General features: G+C 46.6%; 1 protein-coding gene across 1 annotated transcript in view; it reads right to left on the bottom strand.

Annotated features, from left to right (window-relative positions):
• Nucleotides 1-19,685, bottom strand: part of TRIM71 (tripartite motif containing 71) — an 80,115-nt gene that overhangs the window by 24,528 nt on the left and 35,902 nt on the right. The window lies entirely within an intron of this gene.

Raw genomic sequence — 19,685 nt, 5'->3', positions numbered from 1 at the left:
ATCCTCATACCACAGGTAGCAGTGCAAAGTGCAAAGCATGGTTCTCCCAGGCACTCAAGCAAGCTACAGGCTTAAGATTCTGGAACGAAGGCAAAAAGCTAGTGGTAAGGTCAGCCAGCTCCTTGCCTTTCTTCTTCATGCCAAGTTATTCCAAGGAGTTGAACCTGGGAGGCAGCCAGTGCTGACAGAACTGCTTTATGTGATGTTCTACACTTCCCTGGGGCCCAGCACGCTGGGAGGGAGGGAGGGAGGAAGAGAGAGAAGGGCTGGCACAACCTTTACCTGCTAATAAACAAGGAGCTCTCAAGAGAGAAAACTCCTTGGCACAGAAACTGGGCCAGTCTCATTACTGTATCTCTCCACAGAGCAGGGCACTTAGCGCCACTCTGTAAATGTTTGCTGGATTGCTTTCAAGAGCAGAGCTTAAATTTGCCTCTGGTACACCTGGGCATGAGGGGAAGCTAGCTAACATGCAACAGGCAGGGAAGCAGTATACAAATACAACAAATACAACACCCACACTTCATCTCCAGGTGAGGACAGGAGTTGGGGAGTGCTCAAGGCCACAGTGTTAGCAAAGACACAGCAGGGAAGCCAGCATGAGCCTTCTGCAGAGCTGGTTCCAACACAGGTATGACACCAGCTCTCTCATCACCAGTACAAAGCACCTTGCTAGGTATGGTGGAGATCCAGGATGCGAGATTCCAGGCGATTCTGCGCAGACTGAATAGAAGCTCATTCTGGTGAGAAGCAAGGCAGAGTGTTGTGGGAGACAGAGATGGGGAGAAGGCTTGGAAGTGGCCCAGAAGGTTTTCTTAGGCGGAGAGCTCCAAAGAGAGAGGGCTGGGGGCAAACAGAGGGAGACTGCTGTTTCTTTCCTTCTCCAAGTTCTTTATTTTATTAACAACCAAAATCTTCACATAAAGTGTGTCCACTAGAAAAATGCTCCCCCTAAATGGTTCACTCAAGCACACAGAAGTTACTCCACTCAGGGCTAATTGAGTTAATAGGGAAGTGTGTAATCTAGGATGGGTTAAACTGGTTCTCTAGAAACTTTACGATTCAGAAACAGGAAAAAGGAAAGATTTAGGATATTGTGTTTTTACTTTTGTAAAGTAACAGTTCTGCTATAACCAGGAGGTTTTATGGATCCTACTTTATTTGTTTGTTTTTGAGACAGAGTCTTGCTCTTGTCACCCAGGCTGGAGTGCAGTGGCGACGCGATCTCGGCTCACTGCAAGCTCCGCCTCCCGAGTTCACGCCATTCTCCTGCCTTAGCCTCCCTGGGAGTAGCTGGGACTAAAGGTGGCTGCCACCACGCCCATTTTTAGTAGAGATGAGGTTTCACCCTGTTAGCCAGGATGGTCTCGATCTTCTGACCTCGTGGATCCACCCACCTTGGCCTCCCAAAGTGCTGGGATTACAGGCGTGAGCCAACGCACCCGGCCCAGATCCTACTTTATACAAGGGAAATGTGGTAAGGTTTTTAACTTTCCTACCAATTTTGATCACTGCAGTGCTTTGCCAGCAATGGTGGCAGACTGAAACCAGGTAGCAGCAACTTGCCTCCTTTAAATCAGTTGCTTTTAAAGCTGATCTATCCTTCAGAGATTATCTAATCCTAACAATCTTTTAAATCTAAAATTCTCAAGTATAAATACTAATCAAAAGATGCTGAGCTGGATAAATTCAGGAAAAATTCCAGGCCGATCCCTTTCTACGACGTGGTGCTAAAGCAATTCTACCAGTTTGAACTACATTCCTTTCCTTTGCTCTCTCCATTTGTCATGGGAATGAAGGGATCACTCCTATGCTGATGTGAAGTGTGAAAAACCTTCCATCAGAAAGTTTCTTTTACATGTGAATAAAACATGCCACTAAACCTTCGGGTGGCCTCCCTGCTTCTAACAGCTAAGCAACCTTGAGAACGCATCCGTTCTTTCCCTCTTCTCAAGACAGCTGTGTGGACTGAATGGCACTCTCCTGCTTCCTTCGGACTAAGGGGCTCTTGCAAATTGTAACTACCTAGATTGCTCTCATCTCCATGGCTAGTGAGTACTGGCACTACCTGGCTATGGAACCATCTGTCCAATCACCTCTCTTGACCTGTCTGGGCTTCAGTCTCATCTGTGAAACAAAAGGGGCCTGACTGGGTACCTCCGGAAGACCCCCTTCCACCCCAGAAAGTCTATCTAATAGAGACTTGACAACAGAAACTAAAGAGCTTCAAAATTAAGTTCTAGTAGCTGGATGTGGCAGCTCATGCCTGTAGTCCAAGCTCCTTGAGAAGCTGAGGCTAGAGGAACACTTGGGCCCAAACTACCAAAAAAAAAAAAAAAAAACTGCTGGGCTTGGTGGCTCATGCTTATACTCAGGAGCCTGAGGTGGGAGGATCCCTTGAGCCTAAGAAGTTGAGGCTGCAGTGAGCCGTGACCATGGCACTGAATTTAGCCTAGGCAACACGGGCTAAGAGTGCAAAACAAACAACAACAACAGAACAAGTAGTAAGTTCTGGGTTGAGCCAGGGTGCCCACTCCAGACTCCAACTATGTAACTATAAAGAATTAAGGTGATTTTTCTTAGGTTTAGATCAACCTCAAAATACAGAACCTGGATGATGCTGGACATTTGCAATCCCCCCATGAATGGTAGGTTTTAAAAGATTCTGCAGATGCAGTGGCCAGAAAAAAATCCTGGTCAGAACAGGTAGTGGCCGGTATGGCAGCGAAAGGCAGGGTGCCCTGAGCCGACACCAGAGCCCTCCTGTGACCAGCCTTGAGAGCCCAGATATACAAATGAAAGGCGTCTCTGAATGCAATCCCTGCTTGGTATCATTTTACACAGGATCGATGCAGTTCTAAGTACCCAGAACACACTGTGGTTTCAGAAGAGCCAGTGCTTTTACAGCTCCAGGCCGCCTGCAACAGAGATGGGGGCAGGGAGCACCCAAATGGTTGATAATAAAAAGCTACCAGTGAGTAAAAGAATGGCCTCAATGTGCTCGTTATTAGTAAACAATGAATTTTTAAAAGAATGCATTGTCCAAAAACTATAAAATGAAATCCACTTTTATAAACCTTCCAGCTAAAAGTTGGAGCAGAACTTTGGTAGGATTTCATGCTTCATTTAGAAGCTCCATGTCTCATCTAACCACAATTTGAAACTGAAAAACCACAATTTTAGAGCTGTTAAAACAATCGATAGGTAAGGATGTGCATGGATGTAATTCTCTCTGCAACAGGTGTAAAATTATTTTTAAGGAAATAAACCGGAGCTGTGTGGAGGGTCCTATAGCCAGAAATGTGGGAGTAGCCATGAACAGCGGCTCCCGGGAAAGGGGGGAAGGGACTGGGAAGAACAGGTCGTCTAGCAGCAGGAATTCCAGGGCCTGTTTGGGGCTTCCCGGGCAGATGCACAGACACGCCCCCTCGGGCCTGGCGACAATCCGGCTGCCCCAGCTAAATGGAGGAGGCTTGACCTCTGACCCTGCAAGTGACCACCCTCTTCCCTGCCCCCAGCTTCCAGAACGTCCCACCCATTGCCTTCCTCTCCCAAAATCTAGAATACCAGGCAGAGACAAAGACCTAGGAATGTGAGCCCAGCAGGAAAGGAACGGGCGGGAGACTAGGCAGGGAGGAATGGGGGAGGGAGGTTAAAGGAAAATAAATAAATAAAAATACAAAGTAGGCATGTTTGTACCTTAGCCAGTGTTTAAATAAAATGCTTTGTTAATGAACGTGTGTGCACGCATGTGTGCACATGCAAATGCACATGCACCCAGGCTTCTGGAATCTAGATTTTACACTATCTGTGGCCCAACAAGGAACACACACACCAAGAGACATCTGAAAGAATGAGCTTCAGGTTTAAAACACAACTACCCCTATCAGTGAAGAATGTAAGCTGAAAGGATAGAGGAAGGCCCAGATCGCCATTTAAGTTCATCGAAATGTCTCAACTAAAATACATAAACTGCTGTAAACTTTTTAAAGATTAGTTTGGTATCCCTTAAAATGACTGAGGACATTTACTTGGGCTCCCACAAACCAAGGCTGAACCGCTGACACCTGGCTAGATCTCCACCCACCCAAGAGGGTTTCTGAGTTTCCCACTACAGAAGTAAAGTGGAGGCAACAACCGGTTCCAGAAGCAAATGAGGCCCAGAAGAAGCCTTACCTGTGTGTGCTACTCTGCAGGTTCTCACGTGGGACAACACAAGATTCGTTTTAAAAATGGTAAGCCAAGTTCAAGGAGGTAAAATCTAGCCATGAAATAAGTCTATTAAGTAATATTAAAACAACGCTTTACTTGACTGAGATAGACTGAGTGCTTGTGCTCAAACCTGCAGCCCAAACCCTCAGCAGAAGCCTCTCCTGTAGCCCTGGCCACGTGCTGCCCCACAACTATGGCCTGGATAAATATAAGAAAGGAATAGGGACCCAGTTCAGGCATAGTCCTCACCAGTTCAAGACAACAGAGCCCCGCTGCAGACACATTATCCTTTCTTTGGTGGGAGTATGGGGAGGGAGTGTTTCCAAAACACTTTTTATTTGGCTAGGTAACAAGTATTTGTTCAAATGCAGAAAGTAATACAAGCAAACAGTTTTTTTAAAAAAAAATCCCTAATGTCTCACTCAATTGTCTCCACTTTAACCATGAAAAAAAAAAAGCTTTATTCTAGGCGTAACTTAATTTTTTAAGACAAAACAAAGTTTCTCTTAACTATATTAACTTGGAGAATGTTCTGGGTCACTCCGTGCAGAGATGCCTGGCTTTCCGAATGGCTGCATGGTATGTTGCTATATGAATGTACCACAACTTAATGAGTATAGGCTAATAAAATTGTAAAACTGTTTCCTGATTTTTGAAAAATCGCAAGCAGTGCCACAGTTAACATCCTTGTTCTTTACAGAATTCCTAGTTTTCAGTTTGGTAATATATTCAATTGTTACATCACTTGATATAATGGTTATTGGGGGAAACCTACTTGCAAGCTTGGATAGTAAGAATTCCCAAATTCTTTTCAGTCAGGTCCACCTTCACCCATGTGAAGGGCAAAGTAGCAGTTTCTGTTCTCAACACAACCAAAAACAAAAGGCCAGCAGGGGATGCCAGGAGAGGCAGTCAGTATGGACACAGTTCACAGTTGGAACTGGAGTTAAGATCTACTCCTGCTTGGGTGGAAGGCTTTGATGGGTGCCAACATTGAAAAGGGGCCTAGAAGAGGAGCAGTCCAAGGAAAGAAAAAGTCTTGTTGTGTTGCGTTCTGGCAGTCTCAGCAGCGTCTGTTAAATAAGATTAAGCGGGGCTGCTTCATGGTATCTCTAGAAATTGAAGGAATCTCAGGCAATTAAAAAAGGGGTGTTAGGAATTAAAACACACACACCACACACAAGCAATTAACACACACACCCTGAGGCCCACAATCCCCTTTCTGCAACTCCAACATCCAAAACGATGCTCTGGAAAACAAAAGTTGTTCCATATACTATTTGGCAGCAAAACTGATGTGCAACAAGGTACTATAGTTATTATAGTATTTTTGACAATCACTGAGTACATTTTTATGTGTTCTCACCACAAAAAAATAAGTATGTGAGGCAATGCATGTTAATTAGCTCAATATACATACTCTACAATGCATACAGACTTCAAAACATGTTGTACACAATAAATATGTAAGATTCTGGCTGGGGATGCTGGTTTAGGTCTACAATACCAGCACTTTGGGAGGCCAAGACAAAAGGATCACTTGAGCACAGGAGATGAAGGCTATAGTGAGCTATGATCGCACCTCTGCACTCCAGCCTAGGCCACAGAGCCCGAGACCCTGTCTCAAAAATATGTATGTATATATACACACATACACACACACACACACACAAATTTTTGTCAATAATTTTAAAAACTGAAACTGGTGTGAAAATGATTAATCATTTTTACCTATGTCATTTAGTAAATGTTTATGTATTTCACTGCAAAACTAATGTTCTTTTGCAGTCCCATTATATGTATTATGTAAATGCACAGTATTAAACGTACACATGTAATATTGTCTGGCTGAACAAGATTCATTCCCAGGCTAAATAAGCAATATAACATGTGAAGATCTAAAAAAAAAAGGAGGGGGGGGGGTGGTAAAAGTGGGAGTGTCCAAGAACAATCTAAAGTGGGGTCAGAGGCATCTACTCATCTCAAATTTAAATGTTTGGGCTCCATGGACAAGACAATTTGAAAGGAAAACTTGAAATCAGAGAGGGATGCCGTTATCTCTGCATCTGAACTCATCGCAACTGCTGGTACCCGGGGAGAGGTATAGTTTGACAAACATAAAATGTCATCTGTTAGCACTTGTTCACTTTAAGTTTTTATGTGACTCCAAAAACCACACCATGCTCCCTTCTTCCCTAATTTTCTTTAAAAATTCTTCACTACCACTGACTGCTGCTCCCCAAAAAGTTGCCATTACTCCTCTCCAACAGCAGCCAACCAACCACACCTAGCAAGCCCCTGCTCCCCCAATGCCCCATTCTACAAGGCTTCCAAAACGCTGTGTAGGTTCCTTCTATCACCTGCTCCTCTGCTTGTGGGACCAGGCCCCACAATCACACAGGCCCTTGGTGAAGTGGTCCAGCTTCACAAGTCCCTGAATTATTTTCCATCGACACGGCCCTGTCCAAAGTCTCGGAGCCTCAACATACTCCAGTAGCACACCACCATGTCTAGGTGTTTCTCCTGAACACACAGCTCTTACTAATAACACACAAAACACAAAGCATTGATCAGGCGTGGTGGCTCACGCCTGTAATCCCAGAACTTTGGGAGGCCGAAGAGGGCGGATCACTTGTTGACTAGCCTGGCCAACATAGTGAAACCCTGCCTCTACTAAAAATACAAAAATTAGTGTGGGGGCAGGCCCTGTAATCCTAGCTACTCGGGAGGCTGAGGCAGAATAGATTGAACCCAGGGGGCAGAGATTGCAGTGAGGCGAGATCACGCCACTGCACTCCAGCCCAGGAGACAGAGCAAGACTCCATCTCAAAACAGAACAAATAAACAACCAAACAAAAAGGCCTGGTGCGGTGGTTCACGCCTGTAATCCTAGTACAGACGCATGCCTGTAATCCATCTCAAAAAAAAAAAAAATCCTGTAAGCATCATGTTTTAAAAGTAAGTCATGTTGTACATGGTGGCTCACGCCTGTAATCCCAGCACTTTGGGAGGCTGAGGCAGGCAGATCACTGGAGGTCAGGAGTTTGAGACCAGCCTGGCCAACATGGCAAAACCCATCTCCTCTAAATACACAAAAATTAGCCAGGCGTAGTGATGGGCATCAGTAATCTCAACTACTCAGGAGGCTGAGGCAGGAGAATCGCTTGAGCCCAGGAGGCAGAGGTTGCAGTGAGCCAAAATCTCCACTGCCTCCAGCCTGGGTGACAGAACAAGTCAGACTCTGTCTTAAAAAAAAAAAAAAAAAAAAAAAAGGCGAGGCCGGGGGGCGGGGGGGCAAATTAAAAGGTCCAGATAGTGAAAGTGACTAAATTCTGTTTACAGAGTTGAATGCTGGAATTTGGCTGAGCTTACTTGCTGACTTGATAAAAAGAGAAACAGCCTCATTTTTGGCTCACAGGAACTATCAGAACTATTAAAAGTGTGAAAATGAGTTCATCCTGGAAGAAAATCATTTTCCCCCAGCAATGACTCTCTTAAGGAAGATGAAAACCCAGATAAGAACAATGCCCTGGGCAGCACAGCAAACGCCTTCAACCAGTTTTGGCAGAGTCAGACAAAGTAGTTTCATGAATGTCTCTTGCTGCCGCCCAACCCACACAGCCATCAAGTGTGGCCTGAGAAACGGTGGTATAACTCGTGCATGTAGTTTTCCGTGATTCTGACCCTCCACAGGCTGCAGCAGTGGGTTTTTTGGTTTGTTTTTGTTTGCTTGCTTTTTGTTTTTTTGAGATGGAATCTTGCTCTGTCCCCTACGCTGGACTGCAGTGGTGTGATCTCAGCTAACTGCAACCTCCAACCCCCGAGTTCAAGTGATTCTCCTGCCGCAGCCTCCTGAGGAGCTGGGACTACAGGCGCGTGCCACCACACCCAGCTAATTTTTTGTATTTTTAGTAGAGACGGGGTTTCATCGTGTTAGCCAGGATGGTCTCAATCTCCTGACCTCATGATCCGACTGCCTCGGCCTCCTAAAGTGCTGGGATTACAGGCGTGAGCCACTGCGCCTGGCCCTGCTACAGTGAGTTTTACAGGGCAGGAGCAATCCTCCAGGTGAACCATAAGGGGCAGAGGTCGAGGTAAAAGGAGAGGAGGGGATTCTGGCAGGGAAAATGACAGGCACCCCCCATGTTGAGCTAAAATTAGCACTTCTCCAGGCCTTTGTGAAGACACACATACACACACACACACACACAACACTTAATTTTTAAAAGTATAATCATGATGTTGCAAAATACCAACTGGGGGACAACACACATGCCAAGTGGGGGAAGAGGGATGCATACTGGGGAATGTAGCTATGCCTGACATTTCCTTTACCCAGACTATCCACCCTACACCGGACCTGAGCCTGAGCCCTGAGGGCAGACGGCAGACACTCGTGCTCTGCCCCTGGGGGCACTGGGGTGTCAGGACCCTGTTGACATCCTGCATCCTGCCTTTCAAAGCAGGGGATCTCAAATAAACAACACGTCCTCCACACTCTGCCTCTGGCGAACCCAGCGGGCACCAGCTCCCTAGGCCCTTTGGACTTACTTGACTCCCAGATCAGAATCTGCTTTTTGGCACCTTCACCCACCCCACACAGCTTGAGGCAAACTCATGGCCCACCAGCCCACCACCTTCAGTCTCTCACACATTTCCTGAAGGCTCTGCAATAAAAGGGCATCTTCCTAAGAGTGCCACACCTGTGCTTGGGGTGTCCTCTAACAGATCCAAGTTACACTACACAATACTCAGTGACAGCTTAGAAAATGCCAGAGTTGTGTTTGGGATTACTGCCTCCCAAACATAGTTTTGAACAAATAAAAACTTGATAGCTACTCAGAAGGCTGAGGTGGGAGGATGGCTTGAGCCCAAGGAGTTCAAAGTTACATCAAAGTTACAGCAAGTTATGATCATTCCACTGCACTCCAGCTTGGGCAACAGAAACCCTGCCTCAATCAATCAGTCTTGGATGTTTAAAAGTAAAAACAAAACTTCCACATCAACATACACCGTGGTACATACACACAATAGGATGTTTGTCAGTAACTACACACAAGAAGTTCAGGCGTGGTGGCTCATGCCTGTAATCCCAGCACTTTGAGAGGCCGAGGCGGGTGGATCATTTTTAGTCAGGAGTTTGAGACCAGCCTGGCCAACATAGTGAAACCCCATCTCTACTAAAAATACAAAAGTTAGCCAGGCCTGGTGGTGGGCACCTGTGGTTCCAGCTACTCAGGAAGCTGAGGCAGGAGAATTGCTTGAACCCGGGAGGCAGAGGCTGCAGTGAGCCAAGATCTCATCACTGCACTCTAGCCTGGGTGACAGAGGGAGACTCCGTCTCAAAAAAACAAAAACAAATAAATAAATATACCTACATACAAGAAGCTTAAAGGCACTAAGACTGGTGAAAAAGCCAAAATCAAGAGAATATATTGCATAACTCCATTTATTAATATATGAAGATAAAACTCAACGTGGAAGAAAACAACAGTAGTTGCAGGTAAGAACGAGGGTGAACTAGAGGGACCCCAAGGGAATCCTTCTGGAATTAGAGAAAATCTGTATCTTGATGGGAGGATTGATTACACAGGTATATATAAATCATCAAAACTCAAAATGTACACTTAGCCCGGCCAACAAAGACCCTGTCTCTACAAAAAAATTAAAAATTAACCAAGCATGGTGGGGCATGCCTATAGTCACAGCTGAGGCAGAAGGATGGCTTGATGAGCCCAAGAGTTCGAGGCTGCTGTGAGCCATGTATGCACCACTGCACTCAGCCTGGCTCAAGCCAGACACAGCAAGACCAGCTCCAAAAAAAAAAAAAAAGGTTCAATTAATACTCCTCCCTCCCAAAAGTGAGGGGAGAATCCTTCCACTGACAACCTAAGTTGTTGAGGGGGTGATGCTTGGAGCTTGGCCACAGCGCAGCACTCTTCATAGCTAAGGACCTAATAAAATACTCATGGAGCCCATAAATGAGTTAACTCCAATGGCCCCACATAATTTACTTCTAATAGGTTGCTACCATTTTTTCCACAATGTTCCCATTAGGTATTATTTTTCCTCTGCCCTCTACTATAAATATTATCTTAAGTTCTATCTCGCAAGAGGCAACCTCCCTGGAGGTTTTGAAAAAATTAGAACCTTGAGTCCCGATTTACAGCACCACAGGCGGCCAGCGGTCATACAAAGCCATATGAAATCATTAGTGTCCCAGCTGCCGCCCCGGCATGCATCTGACCTCTGATGTATTAATGAGTGGCCCATGCAGCTTCCAGCAGCAAATAAAAGAGATTTGTTCCAACACTGAGATCACTGCCCATGTAAATTATATATTTTTAAACTGGACACGAAAGACAGATTTGGACGTAGACACACAAGTATTCCGGCTGCCTCCAAGGTTGCAAAAGCAAGGCAAGGTTTTAATCTGTTGTGCTATGGACAAGAGTCAGTGGTACTCTGGGGCTGACATTTAAAAAATGGTCAAACTCTGTAGGTGGCCATGTAACTCAGTCCTCGCCTCTTAAACAGCGGGCAACAGTGTACACCTGAAACCCTTTCAGTTCCTAAAGAAGCCAAGTAGGTTTCAATCGCCCATGTGGCTGAGATGGTGTAGAAAGGCAGAATTTTTTAAAGCAAGGGAAGGCACTCATCACCTGGGTGAAACTGTCCTGAGAAGAGAAGCAGAAATACAGACTCAGATGAGAATACACTAGTAATAAAAACTGTTAGTAAATATTACTAGTCACATTTTCTACCTTTAACACAACCGAGCATTTCCCTCCTCTCTGCAAGTTCCATCATCTTGTGTCCTTGTCCCCTGCATTACTTAGTTGCTTTCTGTCTTGATTAGGTTAGTGGATCAAGGTTACGCTGTCCTATTGGTTGATAAGGCTTAGAGCCAGTTACCTTTCTAGGCAATGCCTCCCACCTGCTCCCCCTCCCCCCCAAAAATCAAGCAGTTAAGATATTACTATAGAAATTTTGTTTTAATACAGAGTTGTTCACAGGTAGTAATTATTTTAAATTAGGAAGTGACCAATCCTGGGAAGCAGTGGATAGCACACACGTGGCCTCTGTGAATTCTCTGAATGCCAAGAAGTACCCGTGCTGCACTGGGATTGCCGAGGCTCAGGTGGGGTGTGGGGATGTGGAAGAGTGGGTGCTGGGGCATGTCTGTGAATTACGGAGATTTGTCTCCAAGTCCCAAGTCTGGGCTCTTCTATGGCATTCCCCAAAACTGCACCTGTCAAGGAGAGTATTAAAGAGAGAAGCCAGACACACTCTCCCAGTACCTCATCTTCCCCCCGACATTCCAGCAATTACAAGAGCCTTTCTTGACATCTTTCTCTGTAAGTAAAAGGCAAAATGAGCGAGAGCAGAGCAAACATCTTCAGTGCAAAAGCAGGGGAAAGGGGGACGCTTAGTCTTATAAAGAAAATGATTTTTATTTTTTTGTAGAGACAGGAACTCACTTTGTTGCCCAGGCTGGTCTTGAACTCCGGAGTGTTCCTCCCACCTTGGCCTGCCAAAGTGTTTGGATTACAGGCGTGAGGCACCGCGCCTGGCCAACAATTTATTTATTTATTGGCTGGGCACGGCGGCTCATGCCTGTAATCCCAGCACTTTGGGAGGCCAAGGTAGGTGGATCACCTGAGGCCAGGAGTTCGAGACCAGCCTGGCCAACATTGTGAAGCATGTCTGTAATCCCAGCTACTCAGGAGGCTGAGGCAGGAGAATTGCTTGAACCTGGAGGCGGAGGTTGCAGTGAGCCAAGATCATGCCACTGCACTCTAGCCTGGGCAACAGAGTGAGACTCCATCTCAAGAAAAAAAAAAGATTATTTATTTATTTTATTTTATTGAGACAGTCTTGCTCTGGCTGGAGTGCAATGACACGATCTCAACTCACTGCAACCTCTGCCTCCCGGGTTCAAGCGATTCTCCTGCCTCAGCCTCCAGAGTAGCTGGGACTACAGGCACGTGCCACAACACCTGGCTAATTTTTGAATTTTTAGTAGAGATGGGGTTTCAGCATGTTGGCCAGGCTGGTCTCAAACTCCTGCACTCAAGCGATCTGCCTGCCTCGGCCTCCCAAAGTGCTGGGATTACAGGCATGAGCCACCGCGCCCAGCCCCATGATTTATTTTTAAAAACCCTTTTCAAGTTAGTGTTTGTAGCCTCTACTCCAAAAGTAGGAAACCTACCCTGCAGACACCTCTACAAATGTCAAAGAGGCAACAGGCCAGCCACGCAGAGCCCAGGCCAGGCCAGGCAGCCTGCTTTAGGAGCTTCTGAGATGGAAGCTACCTATCTGTCCCCCACACAGGGGAGTAACCTGAGGAAGGTGGGCCCCATGGCTGTGATCTAGGCAGTTACTGGGCAGGTTAAGAGTCATCCCACCTCCCCAAGAGAAACTCCAAACTGTAGAGAGCAATGGTGATCTTCTCTTACCAACCATCAATAATCTAGAGGGTCCTGGGTAGAGCAATGAGGAGAGTAGGGCAACTGAAATGAGGCATAAAAGGCAAAATACCTCAAATTTAAAGGCCTTTTTAAAGGTGTGAGGGGTGAGGTGCGGTAGCTCACGCCTGTAATCCCAGCACTTTGGGAGTCCGAGGCAGGTGGATCACCTGAGGTCAGGAGTTCGAGACCAGCCTGGCCACAGCGAAACCCTGTATCTATTAAAACTACAAAATATAGCTGGGCATGGTGGTGGGCACCTGTAATCCCAACTACTTGGGAGGCTGAGGCAGGAGAATTGCTTGAACCTGGGAAGTGGAGGTTGCAGTGAGTCGAGATCGCACCACTGCACTCTAGCCTGGTTGACAAGAGTGAAACTCCATCAGAGAGGGGAGGGGAGGAGAGGGGAGGGCAGAGGGGAGGGAAGAGGGGAGGGGAGGGGAGGAGAGGGAAGGGGAGAGAGGAGGGGAGGAGAGAACAGGAGGAGAGGGGAGGGAGAAAGAGAAAGCACAACAAAGGGTGGGCCAAAGGGCCTACGCAAACCAGAAGAAACTGGCCCAACAGGGAACAGAACTGGGTGGCAGGAAAGCTGGATTCCTTAGGTGGTGTGACCTGAGGAAGAAGGGCCCAGCCCATGCAGGAATCACATGGGGATAAACCCACCCACTGCAAAAAGATCAATTCAGCTGCCAAACCAGGAACCATGTTACTGGGCTTCACTAAGGACAGAAATAAAGTCCCAGTCCCTTGGCTTCCCCCCATCCCTCTTCCCACCAGTGTGCACAGTCCACTACAAAGAAGCAGTCATTACAGCAGGATGTAAGCAAAGACCAAGTGAAATGACCCCTGGAAAGCCAGGGAACCCAGGCACCCAGGCCAGCAGCATTCCGGGAAGGGAAATGTCAACTAAATGGTAATAAGATACAATCAGAAAAAAGACCAACATTTGGGGAAACTGTATGCAAAACCACTGGAATCAAACCCCTCTTCAGAACCCCAAAGTTGGCCAGGCACAGTGGCTCACGCCTGTAATCTCAACACTTTGGCAGGCCAAGGCAGGCAGATCACCTGAAGTCAGGAGTTCAAGAACCAGCCTGGCCAAGGGTGAAACCCCATCTCTACTAAAAAAACACAATTAGCCAGGCATGTTGATGTGTGCCTGTAATCCCAGCTTCTTGGGAAGCTGAGGCAGGAGAATCGTTTGAACCCAGGAGACAAAGGTTGCAGTGAGCCGACATCACGCCACTGCACTCCACCCAGGCAATAAAGCGAGACACTGTCTCCAAAAGAAAAAAGAAAACCCTAAAATCGCAGTTCCACTCATCATGTTTTTCCTCTTTTTGCAAATGATGGTAATGAAAAATAAATTCAAGTCTCAGGTATGAATGTTAATCAGAAATCCTACCTCATTCCAACAAATGAAGCTTGTTGGATGCTCAAGCGTGCTGTTTGACAGAACTTGTGAAACAGGAAACAGGCACCCACTGCCCAGACTCAGCAGGTCACGAAGCCAGGAGAACCCCCCACACTTCTGCCCTATAAAAGTGGTGAGGGGCAGAGCCTCACCATCCACCCCATCAGATACACAAGGGTAAACTTCACAAAGATGGGAGAAGCCAGACCTGCTATGGTGGGAAAAAGAAAATTCACAAGCTCTTAGCTGGTGAAACAATCAGGTGGTTTCAGTTACATAATCGAAGTTTTCAGGAGACTTTTCTAAGCCCTCACATTAGTCTTTACTTGGGTCCTGAAATTCCTGTCTTGCTCCATCTGGCCCTGAAAAAGTCACCCTTACTTTGTCTATCACTTAAAGTCAGGAAAAGGTGATACACATGGCACGAGAAACCTAAATATTTGGCTCTGTCCTTCCCCGAAGTTGTTCTGAGGCCCTACGTGGCTTTCCTTAGTCTTTCCACAATACTCATCCCACTGCATCTAAAACTCTTCCCCAAGAAGAGGTGGCCAGGGAGGCTCAGGCTGTTCAGCTGGGCCTCCCGGCTCTCCCAGAACTTCCTCCTGGGCCTCCAACTCCATCTGTTTTAGAGACAGCTCTTAAAGTTGGTCTGTACTCAGACTCAGAGACTATGAGGCCACAGTATCCTGGCCTCATAGTCAAGTGTGCTGTGTTCACTGCTAATTTTTAAACTATTTACATCGGATTTAAGACTGTGCTAAAAGCCTTGAAAGAAAAAACAACTTGAGAAGCTTCTATTTCCAGAGCTGTTCGATCGTCAGTCTGGGCAGGTCTGCTCACGATGTCTAGGCTTAACTGTTAACAGCACCCCCTTTCACTCTCACACATGGCCTGATTTGGAAAACATACCCCTGCTAGAGAGGATCAGTAAGACAAATGAGGAATTAACCAAAATACAGTTGACCCTTGAACAACACGGGTTTGAAGCACAAGGGTCCACTTATACATGGATTTTCTTCTACCTCTGCCACCCCTAAGACAGCAAGACTAAACCCTCCTCTCTCTCTTCCTCCTCAGCCTACTCAAAAGACAAGGAGCATGAAGACCTTATAATGATCTACTTCCACTTAAATAGTAAACACGTTTTCTTCTTCTTTTTGTGTCCCGCCCCTCACCCCGAGACTGAGTCTCACTCTATCACCCAGGCTAGAGTGCAGTGGCGCAATCTCGGCTTGCTGCAGCCTCCGCCTCCCGGGTTCAAGCGATTCTCATGCCTCAGCCTCCAGAGTAGCTGAGATCACAGGCACCCACTACCACACCCGGCTAATTTTTGTGTTTTTAGTACAGACACGGTTTCGCCATGTTGGCCAAGCTGGTCTTGAACTCCTGACCTCAAGTGATCCGCCTGCGTCGGCCTCCTGAAGTGCTGGGATTACAGGCATGAGCCACTGCACCTGGCCATTATTATTTTCTTAGTAACATTTTTTTCTATCTTACTTTATTGAAGAATATAGCAGCACATAATACATGTAACATACAAATAATACATAATACATGTATTAATTGACTTTATATTATCTGTAAGAATTCTAGTCAACAGCATACTATATAGGTTTTGGGGAGTCTACACACAAATTTGACTGTACAGGGCATCAGCGCCCCTAACCCCCCACATTGTTCAAGGGTGAATTAATTGCACATGAGGCCAGTTAGAAAAAAATTGCTTGCTAAAAATGGCTAGAAATTTTGCACAGAATGACTCCAACAAGAACTTCAGCCACTGCCTAGGAGACACTGCAGTAGCATGCCCTTGTGCTAAGCAGGTAAATCAGAAATAGCTTCTCAGGGAGAATGGGACAGACCCAGGAGGACTGAGGTGGAAGATTTACAAATCTGCCAGTTAAAAGGAACAGCTTGAGCAAAGAAGCATGCTATTCCTGACCAAAGTGCAGAGGAAGAATTCGAAGTAAAACAGAGGGAACAGGGGACCCAGGGAAAGCTCCTGAGGAGAAGTGTGTACATGGCAGTTGGGTGACCTTGAGGGGCCAGAGTGATTGTTCCAGCCACGTGGAAGGAGGCCAGGACACAACTTTGGGCCAATTTGTGTTGTGGAGTCAGAAAACCCGGGTTCAAATGTTGAGTGGTCCTTCTCCAGCAATTTTGGATAAGCTGGCTCACTGAGCTGTTTTCACCCATAAATGGGGATACTACATTTCCTCTCGGGGTGGTGGTGGTGAATTCATCCTAAGAGAGAGTACATGAAACCCAAAAATGTCCGTGGCAGTTCCAGAAAGAAAAGGCGTGGTCATGAGCCCGTAAGGGTTCCAGCCTGGTAAGTGGCAAGGCAAGTTAAATCACAGTGTTTGCAAGGCAGGACTGACAATGAGCCAAGAAGGCACTCCTGCCCCGGGTTCTCCAGGTTACTTTGTTTGCTCGTTGAAAAGAACGTTGAGAGATTTCATAAATAAGATTGGGAGAAAGCATGCTGAATGATGACCTCTGACCCTACATGTCCCAAATTCCTCTGCAGGAGGCCAGTGACTCCACTCTTATTCATGTCCAGTCAAAACAGCCTTTCACCCCTTTCACCTTCCACCAACAGAGGTCCTATTTTTAACATCCAGTACATTTCCTTATTGCCTCATGCTTGGCACTATGATGTCCTTGCCCTCAAAGTGCTATCAGTCTAAAAGAAGGGACAACTGAATAAGGCCAGCTGAGATGTAATCTCAGAGAACTTCCTGGAGGAGGAGAAGTCAAGTCTTAAAGTGCAAGTAGGGATGGGCGGGCAGGGGAGCGGTGAAAGTTCCAGGTAAAGAAAACTATTAGAGGGCCAGGTGCGGTGGCTCACGCCTGTAATCCCAGCACTTTGGGAGGCCGAGGCAGGCGGATCACGAGGTCAGGAGATCGAGACCATCCTGGCTAACATGGTGAAACCCCCGTCTCCACTAAAAATACAAAAAATCAGCCGGGCGTGGTGGCGGGCACCTGTAGTCCCAGCTACTCCGGAGGCTGAGGCAGGAGAATGGTGTGAACCCAGGAGGCGGAGCTTGCAGTGAGCCCAGATTGTGCCACTGCACTCCAGCCTGAGTGACAGAGCGAGACTCCGTCTCAAACAAACAAAAAAGCAAAAATAAATAAATAAATAAATAAAACTATTAGAGAAAACTAGGTACCTTCTAGCTCTGCCTAAGTCAGCGCCAACAATGAACTCCAATCCAGGCTCTGCTCAGATGGTGCCTGTAGGAGAGGCCAGCTACCCATCTTGGGGCATCTCTCCTGTATGCTGTCCCTCTGAACTGTGGGTTGTTTTATAAACAATACAGAAGCAGCTCATTAGCCCTGTGTACCACATAGGGCATCCCCTCCCTCACCACTTAAACCACATGTCAGCTTACACTGGGGTCTCTCTGAGATCCTTCCTCCTCTCTCTCAGCCAGGGTCTCCCTCCTGCTGTGATCCCCAAAACCACCATCCCTGAAGATGAACCTTCATTCTGGGACATGTCCCTCTAGGGAACACTGCTTCTCCCAGATACTTTCCAGAGAACCGACAGGCTGAGGATCTGTCTCCTTCCTGCCCTAGTGTGTTCCCCATGTAGCAGCAAAAGAGGAGGGCTAGAGACAGGTCAGAGACATATCACGCCACACCCCTCTTTAAAACCCTCCAGAGGCTCCCCCACTTCACTCCTGGGGGTCACTGTGCCCACAGCGTTTGGCTGGGCCATCCTGGACTCCCTGCTATTCCCTCTGCCTGAAAGCCATGCCCTCCCCCACCCCACAGTGGCCCCATACCTACCTCCCTAGACACTTTCCCCACTACTAAACACAACACTGGTACCCCTCACTTCCACCCCCTTACCCGACTTAATTTTCCTCAGAGCCCTTTTCAATCCCTGAAAGTGTGTATCTAGTCACGTTCATTTGAATTTAAGTACAGTAGTTCCCTCTTATCCTTGGGGGATACGTCCAAGACCCCCAGTGGATGCCTGAAAGCACGGATAGTACCAAACCCTATATATACTATGTTTTTCACTATACATATATACTTATGATAAAATGTAATTTATAAATTAGGCACAGTAAGAAGAGTAACAACCACCAATATTAAAATAGAACAATTATAACAATGTATTGTGTAACAACATACTGTGTTATATGAATGTGGTATCTCTCTCTCCCAAAATACTGTGTGCTGCACTCACCTCTTTTCCAACTGTGGCTGACCGTGGGTAAGGGAGATCACTGTACAACGGAGGCTGGAACTGACTTTTCCGTCTTGTTCACTGCTTCATTCCAAGCATCTAAGTGTCTGGCACATGGATGCTCAATACCCATTTGAACAAACAGAAGGAAGGAAATAACGGCTTATGCAATAGCTCTATTTAAGTGGGTGGTTAGCACTGTATCCCACCAGCATCAAGCTGTGGCCAGAAAATGATAATCAAAACACCATTCTCATCTATTAAAGAACATAAAACAACTTTGTGAGGAGTTGGAGCTGAGGGCTAGGAAGATTTAGCCAGATGATGCCTTGTTTCCTCCTTGAGTAAGGCCTAGGGAATGAAGACGATATTCAAACTAAGGTTCCTTCCAGTTCTGCACACAGCTAATTCCATCAAAATCTCATTCATGGATTCCATTCCAGAGCCTTGGTCAGGTGGGTAGCCACAGAGAGCCAGAGGAAAACTCAGGTTTCCATGAGCTGGTCACAACCTCTCAGAGCCTGAACAGCCTAAGCAATGTCCAGAAGCATCTTTACATGTATATGTCCATGAATGAGGTGCCTCTCCAGAAATAACTATCTCTAAGAATGTGCTAGAGAACAAAACTATTAAAATGGGAATGTAGGCCAGGCGCGCAGTGGCTTACGTGTGTAATCCCAGCACTCTGGGAAGCCGAGATGAGCAGATCACTTGAGTCAAGGAGTTTGAGACCACCCTGGTCAATAGAGTGAGACCTCTAAGTCTCTACAAAAAAATTTAAAAAATTAGCCAGGCATGGTGGCACATGCCTGTCATTCCAGATACTTGGGAGGCTCAGGCATGAGAATTACTTGAACCCAGGAGGCAGAGGTTGCTGTGAGCCAAGACCGCCCAAAGGGGCCAACACCAAGACTTTTCTTTCCTTTTTTTTTTTTTTTTGAGATGGGAGTCTCGCTCTGTCACCCAGGCTGGAGTGCAGTGGCGTGGTCTCAGCTCATTGCAACCCCCGCCTCTTGAGTTCAAACGATTCTCCTGCCTCAGCCTCCTGAGTAGCTGGGTCTACAGGCACACGCCATGCCTGGTTAATTTTTGTATTTTTAGTCGAGATGGGGTTTCACTCTGTTGGTCAGACTGGTCTTAAACTCCTGGCCTCAAGTGATCTGCCTGCCTTGGCCTCCCAAAGTGCTGGGATCACAGGCGTGAGCCACCGCACCAGGCCTCCCACAAACTTTTGACAAAACCAAACTCCAGACTTGACAAACTTACCACGGGCTATCTCAGCACAAACTTTTAACTTCCATTTCTCCTCAGGAAAAAGGGTGTCCCTTCTCTAGTAAAAACACTTGCAAGCTACAAGACAATCTTTAGATGTTCATCCAGGCAGGAA

Source organism: Pan troglodytes, chromosome 2 (assembly GCF_028858775.2).
Source record: "Pan troglodytes isolate AG18354 chromosome 2, NHGRI_mPanTro3-v2.0_pri, whole genome shotgun sequence".
Lineage (NCBI taxonomy): Eukaryota > Metazoa > Chordata > Mammalia > Primates > Hominidae > Pan > Pan troglodytes.
This window is presented reverse-complemented; position numbering and strand designations above follow the sequence as displayed.